The sequence below is a fragment of the Hyperolius riggenbachi genome, chromosome 6 (genome assembly GCF_040937935.1).
Source record: "Hyperolius riggenbachi isolate aHypRig1 chromosome 6, aHypRig1.pri, whole genome shotgun sequence".
NCBI classification, from domain to species: Eukaryota; Metazoa; Chordata; class Amphibia; order Anura; family Hyperoliidae; genus Hyperolius; species Hyperolius riggenbachi.
This window is the reverse complement of record NC_090651.1, coordinates 134,817,518-134,832,223: the sequence shown is the minus strand read 5'-3', so window position 1 is coordinate 134,832,223 and position 14,706 is coordinate 134,817,518. Positions and strand designations below refer to the sequence as shown.

Here is a 14,706-nt window from a genome sequence, read left to right as displayed (position 1 = left end):
AATAGCAACTTTTTAACTGCTCCTTTCTGTTGCCATGATGTAAAGGACACAGATTGTTTGGAATGGGAGTCTAATATAGCCTACACTACCGGTGGCAAGTGGGTTTATTGATGTGGGGATCCTTGGTCACCTACCTATTGCCTGCAGCTTGCACTGGTCTGTCACAATAAGTTATTGCTTATACGCTGCAAAGATCTTTTTGCAACAAAATAAGAGTATGTAATAGCAAGACATTTTGGAGTGTGCTGGTCTCTGTTGTACTAATAATCAGTCAATGGTTAGCCCTAGGATGAATTATATTGCTTGTTTTTCTACAATATTTACTTATAAAATGAAGTGTTTGCCTATTGTAAAATGTTTCCTCACTCGATTTAAATACTGAAATTTATCACAGTTGGACACATGTTTATACCAACCAGGTGATCTCTGTTGAATGTTCGCTTACTGAAAGTTTCAAAAACAGAGGAAGATACTACTTGTTTGGCAGTTGGAAATTGCCCTTATTTCCCACAATGCAATGAGGTTCACAGACAGCAAACTGTCATGGCCCTGACATCATACTGTGGGAGGGGTTTCACCACAATATTAGCCATAAAGAAGTTTCTAATGATGTATTCAAGATTTCTAATGGGAAACTACTCGGCTACTAATTGGGATGAAGTTCAATCCTCGGTTAAAGTTCCTCTTAAAGGATACCACAACTGAAATGTGACATAATGAGATAAACATGTGTATGTACAATGCCTAGCACACAAATAACTAGGCTGTGTTCCTTTTTTTTCTTTCTCTCTCTGAAAGAGTTAGATATCAGGTATGTAAGTGGCTGACTCAGTCCTGATTTAGACAGGAAGTGACTACAGTGTGACCCTCACTGATAAGAAATTGCTCTTTTTATCTCTTTCTTGCTCTCACAAGCCATTTTCTGCTAGGAAAGTATTTTATAGGTGGAATTTCTTATCAGGGAGGGTCACACTGTAGTCACTTCCTGTCTGAGTCAGGACTGAGTCAGCCACTTACATACCTGATATTTAACTCTTTCAGGCCCAGAAAGAAAAAAAGGAACACAGCATAGGTATTTGTGTGCTAGGCACTGTACATACACATGTCTATCTCAACATGTCACATGTCAGTTGTGGTATCCTTTAAAGGAATCATCAGGCAAAGATATAGTAAATCCAATCTACTTACCTGGGGCTTTCTCCAGCCCCTGGCAGCTGTCTGTCCCAGGCTGACAGCTCCGTTCGCAGCTGCCAGCCCGGGGTCCCTGCATGGTGCAGAGGACATCTTAGTTCCGATTGATTTTAGAAATCTTAGAAATCAGATTGGACATGATAGAAATAATCGATCTGACAGTAAATCTGTCAGAAAATTGCACTAGGTGTGTACCTAGCAGAGGCAGTAGATGAGCAGAACAGCCAGGCAATGGCATTGTTTAAAAGGAAATAAATATGGCAGCCCCTATATGCCTCTCAATTCAGGTGTATTTTAACTACTTTAGCCTTTCGGACGTAGCTGCTATGTCCAAAAGGCTGATGCCGCGCTGCTGCTGCTGCGCGCTCCCGTGGCTGCCGCCGCCCATTAGCCTGGAGATTAATAAATGGGAATGCAGTTCCCATTTCATTGATCTAAGTCCCATTCAAAAAGTCAGACGGCTTCTATTAGAAGCCGCAATCTTTCTAAAGAAAAAAAAAAGTTTCATGTCCTCCCTTCACTTCCTGTAAGCGAGAGCACTCGCTTACAGGAAAAAAAAATGACTGAATAGTAAGACTACATCTACATACATTTTTTTAATAAACACCCAAACAATTACATTTAAAATTAACTGTTTACCTCCCACCCTTAAAAAAATACCCAAATAAAATGTTTAATTAAAAAATTTTTTAAAAAACAAACAAAACATAAATAGTTACCTAAGAGTCTGAACTTTTTTTAATATGCATGTCAAGAGGGTATATTGTGTTGGCGCTTTATAAATACAATAAATAAATAAATATTATTTTTTTTTATTATAAGCTTGTAAATACTGAAAGATGCAAAACTGAAAAAATGCACCTTTATTTCCAAATAAAAAATTGGCACCATACATTGTGATAGGGACATAATTTAAAGAGACTCTGTAACAAATTGTTTATCTTTATTTCTTCTATGCTATAAGTTCCTATGCCTTTTCTAATGTGGTCTGGCTTACTGCAGCTTTTCCTAATTGCACAGTAGCTGTGTTATCTCTGTTATATGATCTAATCTTCTCTCTATAGTCGGCACAGTCAGGCTGAGGCAGTCAGACTGGAATGTGCAGGGCTGCTTGTGATTAGCTAGAAGCTGTACACACCCCCTGCAGGCTCTGTGTGACTAACACACTCTGCTTAGCTGAGCCTATTAGAAGCTGGTTAGTTTGTTTGTAAACACTGCCTAAAACTGGCAATTACAAGCCAGGTTTGCAGCAGAGAATGGCAGAAACAGCACAGAGGGGACCAGGAGCACATAATGAATAGAATGGTATGCTTTTTATTGTAAGAATTTCAGAGTACAGATTCTCTTTAAGTGGTGTAATAACCGGGACAAATGGGCAAATAAAATACGTGGGTTTTAATTATGGTAGCATGCATTATTTTAAAGCTATACTGGCCGAAAACTGAGAAATAATTATTTTTTTCAATGTTTTTCTTAATATTCCTGTTAAAATGCATTTAGAAAAAAAGAATTCTTAGCAAAATGTACCACCCAAAAGAAAGCCTAATTGGTGGCAGAAAAAACAAGATATAGATCAATTCATTGTGATAAGTAGTAATAAAGTTATTTGCGAATGAATGGGAGGTAAAAATTGCTCGGATGCATAAGGTGAAAAACGACTGAAGGCTGAATTGGTTAAAGGATATATTCTGTACAGCACTGCGAATGAGGATGGTGATATATGAATACTAAATAATAATAATAATAATAATAATCCTATATAATAAAGCCTAACTGTCCCTGCGTCATCCTGTCCCTGTGTCTGTGTGTTTGTGCTACTGTGCATGTGCAGCATGGACAGCGTTGGGGCAGGAGGACGGAGCCAGGGAGCCGTAGCGCGCAGCGCAACAGGCGTGTGCGAGCGCATGCGCACTAACATGCGGCGGCAGTGTCAGAGACCTAGGGCCATTTTTTAAAGATCCTTAGGTCAACTAGTAATAATAATAAGTTTATACTATACATGCTGCATCTAATTCACTGGACAAGATTCTATAATGGCAAAAGAAAGAATGAAATTTTCACCATAGTATAGAAATAGCTGCTCAAATAACTGCTAAAATCAGTGTGTGTGTGTATTGTAATGAATATTTTTCTTCTGCAGGTGATCAGTTGCAAGTTATTGTGGCCTGGGCCCTGTACTTCAGCTTCCTCATACTTTGCCTTTTTACTTTATACACGTGTGGCTCCAATCAAAAGTTAAAGAACAAATTTGCTCTCATTAAAGCATAACTGAGATATCAAAAGATAAAAAAGGACAAATGAACGCTATAAACGAGATGTATATTTACAATTATCAAAAGGTATTATGTTATGAATGTAACAAGCCAGTGTGTTACAGTAGTTAAAGCTGATCTGTAGTCCACATAAAGTGCATCCTTACTCCTGGCTCCTTCATTTCATTTCAACTGATGAAGACACTTGGCTAATGGTGAACAAAAAACATCTAGTTAAAGTGGACTTATTTTCTTTCGTATATAGTAGGACTTGTATGAAAGAGAACCGTCACAGTCATAAGAGAAGTAGGAGGCGCTGCCTTTCAGGTCCGCTGCATGGGGGGAGCTCCGGTAGAGTTAAGGCCCAGCAAAAGCATTAAGGGACCCCATTGGATTGCAACAGACCAATGGGAATCCTCCTTCAAACACCACAAACCAGGGAGGATTCTCATTGGTCTGTTGCAATCCAATGGGAGCCTGATGCTTCTTCTGATGGGGCTCAGATCTGTATACTGGCACTTCTCTGCAGTGGAAGCGGCAGTGACAGAATGTGACGGCAGCAGGTGAGTAAAAAAAATGGTGAAAACATGTGGCGACCAGCGACTCTGTCTATTCTCATAGGTTTTCATTGATTCCATCGGCATCTGATTAATCTGGATGATCCTGAAACATTGTGCAGAAACCATGGGAACCATACTTGCGTTGCACTTGTCAGAACAGATCAAACAGATCTGTTTCAAACAGACTAATGTGAATGAATCCTATTCCTTTGCATAGGATCGGTTCACATCCATGCCAGTTTGTTCTGTTCAGTTCTGCTAAATGGAACATTTTTATGAGCAGTGCATACCCCACCTTTCACATTTTTGTTTGGACATATTGGGCTTGATTCGCTAAGCATTACCACATTTGGTAATTCAGAAAATAGGAGTTTACAGAACATCTTCTCAAACAACAATTCACTAAAGCTATTACCATACTCAAAAGTAAAATTACAGACTAGTGAGGTAAATTACCGGCTTGTCTGGTAAATACATCACACAGCACATATCTAATGTCAATTCACCAACATCAGAGCATTCACAAAGCAAGTAAAATGTTCATTATTTTAAGACCTATCTGGCTTTGCCATTAACTATCACCATGTGATAACAGTTATAGACAAGGCAGACAGCCAGACATTGAATAGGAAGAGCCTCCTGGTCCCTTCTTCTCATGCATTTGATCAAATGCACTGGGGGTGGGACATCACACAAAAAACTACAAGTTCAGAAAAAGGAGACATTGAAAAAGGTTTTCTGCATGTCTGTAAATGTGCCGATTTCTATACTAATACACAGAGGGGAGACCTCTAGTGGCTGCATGCACATCTAAAGGGATATAGGTGGCATTTTACTTTCAAAAAATGGCACATGCAGAAAGAAGAATCTCATCTGGCTGCCTAACCTACTCTACAGCTGATGAGACAAACCAAGCAGGGCTTAGTAAATTGAAGCAAAAAGTTTCAGTTAATTACTGAACTTTTACTGCATTTGAGGAAATCTTAGAGAATTTGAAAAAAAAAGTGTAAAATACAGAACGTGGTATTTTACCAACCTAGTTTTTTGTTTTCCAAACAGCCCTTCGTGAACTGACCGCAATGTGACAGTTACACAACAGTATGACGAAGTCAACTGACATCATAATCCTCCGTCTAATACACCGCAGGGTGAGCCTGTATTGACAGAGCTAGAGGAAATGCCATAGGCAATCCTACCTAAGAATCATCAAGTGTCCCTGCGTCTTGTCCATGTGTCAGTGCTTTTGCGCTACTGCGTATGTCAAGCACTGACAGCAGTTAGGACAGGACGTAGGGCGGATGGGCGGAAGGCAAGCAGGCGGGCAAGAGAGCGTGCAACAGCAGGTGGGCACGCAACTAGCGGGCGCACACTCTTGAGCGGCGGGTGTGTGCGCACGCGGCGTGCAGTAATGACAGACTTAGAGCCGTTTTCAAACGGGCTTAGGTCACTAGTTGTTTATAAACATGTACATTATAGGGCACCCTCACCTGTCTGCATGCAAAATAAGTGAAATTTGAGCACCGTAAAGATCTGCTTGCAGAATATTGGTGAAATTACTGATATTCTACTAGTTCGCAGTACATTTTACCGATATTTTACTTTCTCTAAACCTAACCCTTTTCTCACATGTGCCCTCCCTACACCAATGCCTAACCTTAACCAACCCCCACCGATGCCAAACCCTAATTGAACCCCCCAACCAATGCATAATTCTAACCTTTCCCCCCACCAACGCCTAACCATGACTGCCCAGCCAATATCTGCATCACCTTTGCCGGCTTGCCACTATACATCATAAATATCAGGATCCGGGGAAGTTTTGTGGCCCCATGAACAACATGGACGCCATGTAACATGGGTGTCTGTGGGGGGCCCACGCTTCCCCTGTGCCTCTGGCACCCACATTTTCTGACTTATTTCTTTTCAAGAAATAAGTAGTCATTAAAGCAAAGTGAGCGGAAAATAAACTTAAGATAATTGTCTGTATAGCAGTTTCAGAGCTGCAATTCTATCTGAAATGTAAACAGCAGTGTAAAATCATATTGGTTCATTCAACTTCAAGACAAAGCGAAATAATGATCTTTTTATCTGTTCAGCACTATCATGCTATTAGGAGTGCTTGTTCAGACAGTTTCAAGTGTTTTTGCTTTTATTTAATTGCATTCAACTGCAATTCAATGGCCTTATTTTAATAGATATAGTACTGCTTTATAACCCCTTGCAATGAATAACATAAAAATGAACACAGGCAAACTCTAAGTATCTAAGCAGGGTAGGTACTATATGTACCCATGTTTATTTCATTAGGTTACATGTCAGTTCAAGTGCCCTTTAAGCTGGACCTAGCAAACAGCCAATAAAACCTGAAATGTGAACTCTAGTCTTGCATGCTTGGTTCCAGTGGATGACTCAGGTACTAACTGGCCAGAAGTCTCAATGTTTAAAGGAAACCTAAACTGAGAGGGATATGGATGTTTCCTTTTAAACAATACCAGTTGTCTGGCAGTCCTGCTTCTCTCTTTGGCTGCAGTAGTAAGTGGATCACACGCCTGAAATAAGCATGCATCTAATCCAGTCTGACTGCAGTCAGAGCGTCTGATCTGCATGCTTGTTGAGGGGCTGTGGCTAAAAGTATTAGAGACACAGGATCAGCAGGAGAGTCAGGCAACTGGTATTATTTTAAAAGGAAAAATCCATATCCTTCTCAGTTTAGGTTCCCTTTAAAAGCATGATTTCAAGCAATGAAACCTAAAGACACATTCAACAAGATGCAGACCCATGTAAAAAAAACAGATACCATAACATGACAGCAAATACATTCACCTAACCATTCGCACCAGGCCCCACTCGGCTACAAGCCTCATAGCAGCTGCTATGGCTGCTATAGTGATCCCTACGCCACTGTTTCCCAAACACAAGTTCTAAACCCACTGTTGTGCTCTACTAATCCAATCACATATAAACAATGGCAGTCCTATGATATGGACACATACCTGGGACAATGCAGATGTGCCTCCTTAACTTCTGCTCTCCCACTGACCTCTTTTCATTGTATCAGTCTCCAGTTCTGTCTCCTACCCCTAAGTCAGAGAGAACCCACAGAACCCTCTCTGGCTCCACCCAATCAAACATAACCAGGCAGTAACAGGAAGGTACATCTCACTCATTTCCACTCCTCTTTGAAATGAGTATGTGCAGGACCAATTTAGTTCCTCTCAGTGAAACATGATCAAGTGTCATTTTCTTGTTTACTTATTCAGTGTGCTGGTATGTCCCTAATTAGATGTGTGGAGCCTAATCTCACAGCAGGAACATGACAGCCAACGGCAGCAGAATATAAATCAGCAAAGAAATATTCAAAGCACATAGCTACATAACAGAATTTTGCCTTCTTAAAACAGAAGGTATTTGCGATCATTCAGGTTGGAGTGAGCATACGAGGTGTCCCACAATGCATCACTGCTAAATATGCAAATCATCTCTTTGTTGTTCCTGAAAGCAAAACACACCTCCAGAACCTCTGAAATGCAATGATATGTCAGCTTGTTGATATTACAGATCCAAACTAATCCAACGTGCATACAGATTGTTGCGGATTGGTTGATCCTCATCAGTGCATGGCATGGATTAATATGGCTCTATGGGGTACTACTTAACACATTGTATCCGCAGCACCTGTAAGAAAAGAATGTGCTAGGGTCTGTTCATATACACCAAAGGAAGAAAAAGAAAACCCTGGAACAAGCACCACTCAATATAGTCACTTTTCAAAAAATTACACTGATCTTTATTATAACATGATCAATCACAAGGTAAGTATTATGCACTATGGATAATCCAAAAAGAATAAAAACATTTAAAACAGAATCCCATAAAATTCCTTGCCAGAAATACCTGTTGCAACCAAAATCAATGTATATGTTACGGCCAGAACCCGAAGTGTGGCCACTTCTAGTTCTGGCCGGCCACTTCGGGTTCTGGCCGGCCAATGTGCGAAGTGGCCGCAGCGCAGCGGCCAATGTTAGAAATGGAAAGTTTACATTTATTTTACAGCCGTCTCGCTGCGGCCAAATGTATTAAAAGTTGTTTAATTTAATTAAATATAGCCGGCGGCGATGTGATAGATGAAGCCGCCGGCTTTTGCACTGCCTCCTCCTCCTCCCTCCCCCCCCCCCCCCGCCTCTCTCCTCTCCCTGCCTCCTATACGACATACGGAGCAGCCGGGCGGGGACACGCGTGTCCCCGAGAGTCGTTCGTCGCGGCAGGGGAATCCTGCCGTTCCTGCAGAGCGGGTGCTGGCAGAAACAATGTCTGCAGCCTCCCCCGCTCTGCTTCCCCTGCCGCAACGAACGACTCTCCCGGCGGCTCCGTATTGTATGGAAGGCGGGGACAAGGAGAGAGGCGGGGGGGGGGAGGCAGTGCGAAAGCCGGCGGCTTCATCTATCACATCGCCGCCGGCTATATTTCATTAAATTTAAGCAACTTTTAATACATTTGGCCGCAGCGAGACGGCCGTAAAATAAGTGTAGCTTTGCATTTCTAACATTGGCCGCTGCGCTGCGGCCACTTCGCAAATTGGCCGGCCAGAACCCGAAGTGGCTGGCCAGAACGCGAAGTGGCCACACTTCGGGTTCTGGCCGTAACATATACACAAAACAATAGTATGCCACTATCAGCACCAGGGGCTGAGAAAAGTGCCCCCGGGGCTGTATGAACCCGTGTTCAGTAATTAGTAATAAGTGCTTATTGCTTAATTCTAGTGCAAATATAGTGAAAATAGTTTGATCAAAATCAATGACATACACCATCTCTCACGGTCCCTCCCCTTTTTTTGGAAAAGCAGGGTGACTCCCGCAGAACTAGTGGGGTTGTCAGAAGGGATCCTCCGTCCTTCCTCGCTGCTCTGTTGCCAAAGCACCTTCTAAATACCTGGGCTAAGTATCTAATTTCTTTGCACTTCTACTGTGGGCTGCTTCACTGTTTCACTATAGGCTCCCTATAATACATACTATTGTTTTTCTTTTTAGCATATGTTCATGATTTTGCACTAATTGAGCACTTTATTTGTTGATATGTATGGTATGTCATTGATTTTGTACAAACTATTTTCAATATATTTGCACTAGCATTAAAGGACGACTGTAGGGGGGGTAAAGGGAAAAAGAGTTGAACTTACCCGGGGCTTCTAATTGTCCCCCGCAGACGTCCTGTGCCCGCGCAGCCACTCCCCGATGCTCCAGTGCCCGCCTTCGGTTCACTTTAGGAGTTTCCGACTTTAAAGTTGGAAAATCGCTGCGCCTGCGTGGCCGTATCCTCACTCCCGCTGACGTCACCAGGAGCATACTGGGCCTGCGCAATACACTCCTGGTGCGAGTGAGGGTGGAAATTCCAGAAGTGAACCAGAAGCGGGGACCAGAGCATCCGTGAGTGGCTGCGTGGGCACGGGACGTCTGCGGGGGACCATTAGAAGCCCCGGGTAAGTTCAACTCTTTTTCCCCTAACCCCTACAGTCATCACTTTACTAATTACTGAACCTGGGATCACACAGCCCCGGGGGCATTTTCCTGAGCCCCTGGTGCTGATAGCAGCATACTATTGTGTTGTGTATACATTGATTTTGGTTGCAACAGGTATTTCTGGCAAGGAATTTTATGGGATTCTGTTTTAAATGTTTTATTCTTTTTGGATTATCCATAGTAAATAATACTTACCTTGTGATTGATCATGTTATAATAAAGATCAGTGTAATTTTTTGAAAAGTGACTATATTGAGTGGTACTTGTTCCAGGGTTTCTTTTTCTTAATTTGGTGTCTATGGGGTACTACTTCAAACGCCCAGAGTTACAGATTGCCCAGGAAGCTCATGGTGAACCAGAACTCCTAAAGAGCGTGTAAGGGGCTGAATGCCAAAGTAAGACTCTACCCCACATCATTCCTTCTTTAACGTATCCGTATGAGCATACTGGATCAGTTACCCGTATGTTGAATGGTTTATACGTTATGTCTGGCAATAAAAATCAAATAATGCAAAAATGGTTTCTGTGCAATGCAAATAATTATGTAAAAGGTATAATATGCATTAAAATTAAAAGCCTGAAGTAGGGCTTCAAAGCTGAAGGGAGTTTAATGAAGCAGGTAAAATATTCTGGTAAAAATGTATCCAATATTAATTTGTCACAGCACCTTAAAGCACCCCTCCTCCATAGACTCTAGACATTGACTTCTGGGTAGCTCCCATTCCCTGTCCCTGGTTCAACTGGATTCCTCTGTTTAATACTATTTTGAAAATTCCCCTGAGCGGCGCAAAGATATTCAAAACTGCTAGGCGTGAGTTACGAACCATGGTTGCACACCAAAAGTAAGCACTTGTCTATGAGTGCTTTCTGTCATTGAGCATGTGCTATTCTAAACCCGATCATGCACTGAATCGATTGGTCAAAAGTTTTCCTAGTGGCATAGTAGTTCCTCTCTCCTTTATACAGTTTCCCTGGTGGTTTAGCAGTGCCCCCTACTCTGTATATAGCTTTCCCTGGTGGTCTAGTGGTTCCCTTGCTCATTTATAACTTTCCATGGAACACAAGCAGTTTCCTTCCCATGCAGAGATCTGCAGCAAAAGGCAGGCTGGGTATTATTTCAACACTCCCCAGTGCAAAGCTCTGAGCAGTGCTCTCATTCTTGTACTGTAGCTTGTCTCCTCTAATCGATGTGCCATGTCCCATCTTGGTGATGTAACCTGGTATATACAGCCAGAGGAAGCAGATTGAAGTGTAAAACATGGAAAAGTTGCCATCACAAGTGGAATGTGGGAGAGGTGAATTTCATTACTTTGACATCACTTCCTGCTGCTGATCCCTGCAGGGAAGAAAAGTGGGGTTGGGCACCAGGGACGGCTTCCCAAGTTAACCCGCTGAAGACCCTAGGGGTAATGAGAACAAGTGCATGCTGACACATGTACTAGGCTCATTAATTGCAGAAGGTGTATATCTACATATATGAGGCTCAGATGAAGATGCAAAGGACATAGGTATTCTGTCCTCCTTGCAATAAATACCGTAGTTAAAGAGAACATTATTCGGGGGTTAGGTTTTGAATAATCTGCTTGTGCACAAACTGCCGGCAGCAGAAACCTTCAGCCACCTGCAATAAAATATTTTACAATCCAGATCATGGGGTGCACGGACTTCTGACTAACCAGGACCGCATTTTGAGCATACGGTAGGTGCTCTCAAATCCTGTCCCAAGCAGGGATCATATCGCTGGTGTATAGTGTTCTTGTCTCATTGTCCAGATTACCTAAACCTTCTAATTTCTCCAAATAGAAGGCAGATTTTACCGTAACTTTCGGGCTGGGAACACAATAAAGCAGAAACACTAGCGTTGTGGAAAACTTAGCAGAAAACACACCTAATGTAAGTCAATGGGCCGCATGAAAAAACGCATATGTTTGCACTCAGCAATGTGCGTTTTTAAAAACCCTGGTTTTGCTGCATATTTTTCCAAAATGCATCAAAAACGCACATAATGAAAGTCAATGGTTACACAGAGGTATTGCGTTTTAGTGCATTTAGTATGCGTTTTGCATGCGTTTTTATATGCTTTAAAAAAAAAAAAAAAAAAAAAGAAACAAGCTTGATAATGTATTTCCACTTCCTGTTGACTAGTGATTTGCATAAAACGCATTAAAACAACGCATGCAAAAAGCATATGCGTTTTGTATATGCGAACCACAAACGCATTAAAATGCATGCAAAGCACAAGAAAACCGCATGTGCGGGGGAAAAAAACACCAAATACACAGAAAACGCACAAATGCATATGCAGCAAAACGCGACCTTTATCAAAGATGAGAATCTCCACAAAGTAAGGACACATTCCTATAAGCTGCTGAATGATATTAACAAACTACAAGGTACTACTGCGTTGGTCTATAACTCATACTAGAGTGTCAAGATGGAACCCTAAGCACTCAGCCATGTGCCTTCAAGGTTGTGGGTAAAGCAGCTCCTATGCACATACAGTGGGTTGCAAAAGTATTCGGCACCCTTGACGTTTTCCACATTTTGTCACATTACTGCCACAAACATGAATCAATTTTATTGGAATTCCACGTGAAAGACCAATACAAAGTGGTGTACACGTGAGAAGTGGATCGAAAATCATACATCATTCCAAACATTTTTTACAAATAAATAACTGCAAAGTGGGGTGTGCGTTATTATTCGGCCCCCTGAGTCAATACTTTGTAGAACCACCTTTTGCTGCAATTACAGCTACCAGTCTTTTAGGGTATGTCTCTACCAGCTTTGCACATCTAGAGACTGAAATCCTTGCCCATTCTTCTTTGCAAAACAGCTCCAGCTGAGTCAGAGTAGATGGACAGCGTTTGTGAACAGCAGTTTTCAGATCTTTCCACAGATTCTCGATTGGATTTAGATCTGGAATTTGATTAGGCCATTCTAACACATGGATATGTTTTGTTTTAACCATTCCATTGTTGCCCTGGCTTTATGTTTAGGGTCATTGTCCTGCTGGTAGGTGAACCTCCGCCCCAGTCTCAAGTCTTTTGCAGATTCCAAGAGGTTTTCTTCCAAGTTTGCCCTGTATTTGGCTCCATCCATCTTCCCATCAACTCTGACATGCTTCCCTGTCCCTGCTGAAGAGATGCACCCCCGAGCATGATGCTGCCACCACCATATTTGACAATGGGGATGGTGTGTTCAGAGTGATGTGCAGTGTTAGTTTTCTGCCACACATAGCAATTTGCATTTTGGCCAAAAAGTTCTATTTTGGTCTCATCTGACCAGAGCACCTTCTTCCACATGGTTGCTGTGTCCACCACATGGCTTGTGGCAAACTGCAAACGGGACTTCTTATGCTTTCTGTTAATGCCTTTCTTCTTGCCACTCTTCCATAAAGGCCAACTTTGTACAGTGCATGACTAATAGTTGTCCCATGGACAGAGTCTCCCACCTGAGCTGTAGATCTCTGCAGCTCGTCCAGAGTCACCATGGGCCTCTTGACTGCATTTCTGGTCAGCGCTCTCCTTGTTCGGCCTGTGAGTTTAGGTGGATGGCCTTGTCTTGGTAGGTGTACAGTTGTGCCATACTCTTTCCATTTGTGAATGATCGCTTAAACAGTGCTCCGTGGGATGTTCAAGGCTTTGGAAATCTTTTTGTAGCCTAAGCCTGCTTTAAATTTCTCAATAACTTGATCCCTGACCTGTCTTGTGTGTTCTTTGGACTTCACGGTGTTGATCCCAATATTCTCTTAGACAACCTCTGAGGCCGTCACAGAGCAGCTGTATTTGTACTGACATTAGATTACACACAGGTGCACTCTATTTAGTCATTAGCACTCATCAGACAATGTCTATAGGCAACTGACAGCACTCAGATCAAAGGGGGCCGAATAATTATGCACACACCACTTTGCAGTTATTTATTTGTAAAAAAATGTTTGGAATTATGTACGATTTTCATTCCTCTTCTCATGTGTCCACCACTTTGTGTTGGTCTTTCATGTGGAATTCCAATAAAATTGATTCATGTTTGTGGCAGTAATATGACAAAATGTGGAAAACTTCAAGGGGGCTGAATACTTTTGCAACCCACTATATATTTACTTTTATATTTGAAAGGAAAACTCCATCCACTGCTATTCAGCATGGAGGGTGGAAGTGAGTGCAGGTACTGTATGTGGTTTTTACATTACACTTTATAGAGAATTTATGTGTGCATCAAACAAAGTAACACCTGACAAATCTGGCTTTGCAAATTTGGCCTAATTGGCTATTCACGAGACATAGCTTATGCAAATATGCATTAGCTTTCGCATGCCAAAGTTTGCAAGGTTAAAACCAATATCGCAAAGCGGTTGCCCTGAGCGCCACGGGGAGGCTTCCCAATGCCCCCATACAACCGGGGAGCCGCGGGGCCCCAAGCTCTCTCACTGCCTGGAAACCACAGCGGCATCCCGGAGGGGGAGGCTGGGTGCAGGCAACCCACCCCCCAAGCGTGGCCAGCGCCGGGAAGAGCAGCACGCTTGGGGAGGGGGTGTCGCCTGCACCCCCAGCCTCCTCCTCCGGGGTGCCGCTGTGGTCTCCAAGCAGTGAGAGAGCTTGGGGCCCCGCGGCTCCCCGGTTGTATGGGGGCATTGGGAAGCCTTCCCGTGGCGCTCCTGGATAGTGCTAATGTAGCATGAACTAATTCCCGCAGGGCAACCGCTTTGCGGTATTGGTTTTTGACCCAGCATGATTTGGCATGCGAAAGCAAATGCATATTTGCATGAGCATTGCCTCATGAATAGCCAATAAGGCCAAATTTGCTAAGCCAGATATGTCAGGTGTTCACTTGGTGTTTAATGCACACATTAAACTCTCTGTGGAAGCATTTCATTTCTATCCCCTCTTTGGAGGTGGGTGGTAGATGGCTTGTTCTGGGTGGTGTGAGCCCTAGAGTGAGCTGTCTGCGCCCCTCCTCCTTGGAGTGCTGCGTGTGAGCCAACCCTGAGCTCCACAAGCTTGGGTTGACCCTTGCTTCACTCCTTTCTTTTGTGTTGCACCCAAGTCATGCTCAGTAGCAGAACGCAATGGACGTTAAAGGGGAACTTCAGCCTAAACAAACATACTGTCATTAAGTTACATTAGTTATTTTAATTAGAATAGATAGGTAATATATTTTTTACCCACCCTGTTTTAAAAGAAC

The 14,706-nt window shown here is 42.6% G+C and overlaps 1 protein-coding gene across 2 annotated transcripts in view; it reads right to left on the bottom strand.

Annotated features, from left to right (window-relative positions):
- Positions 1–14,706, bottom strand: part of AGL (amylo-alpha-1, 6-glucosidase, 4-alpha-glucanotransferase) — a 144,510-nt gene that overhangs the window by 127,242 nt on the left and 2,562 nt on the right. The window contains exon 1 of one of the 2 annotated variants that reach the window (XM_068239968.1): positions 6,997–7,085. The exons of the other annotated variant lie outside the window; for it this stretch is intronic. The gene's annotated coding sequence lies outside the window, so the exon portion shown is untranslated. Of the gene's footprint in view, positions 1–6,996; positions 7,086–14,706 lie in introns of those variants that run through there. 2 annotated transcript variants of the gene reach the window in all.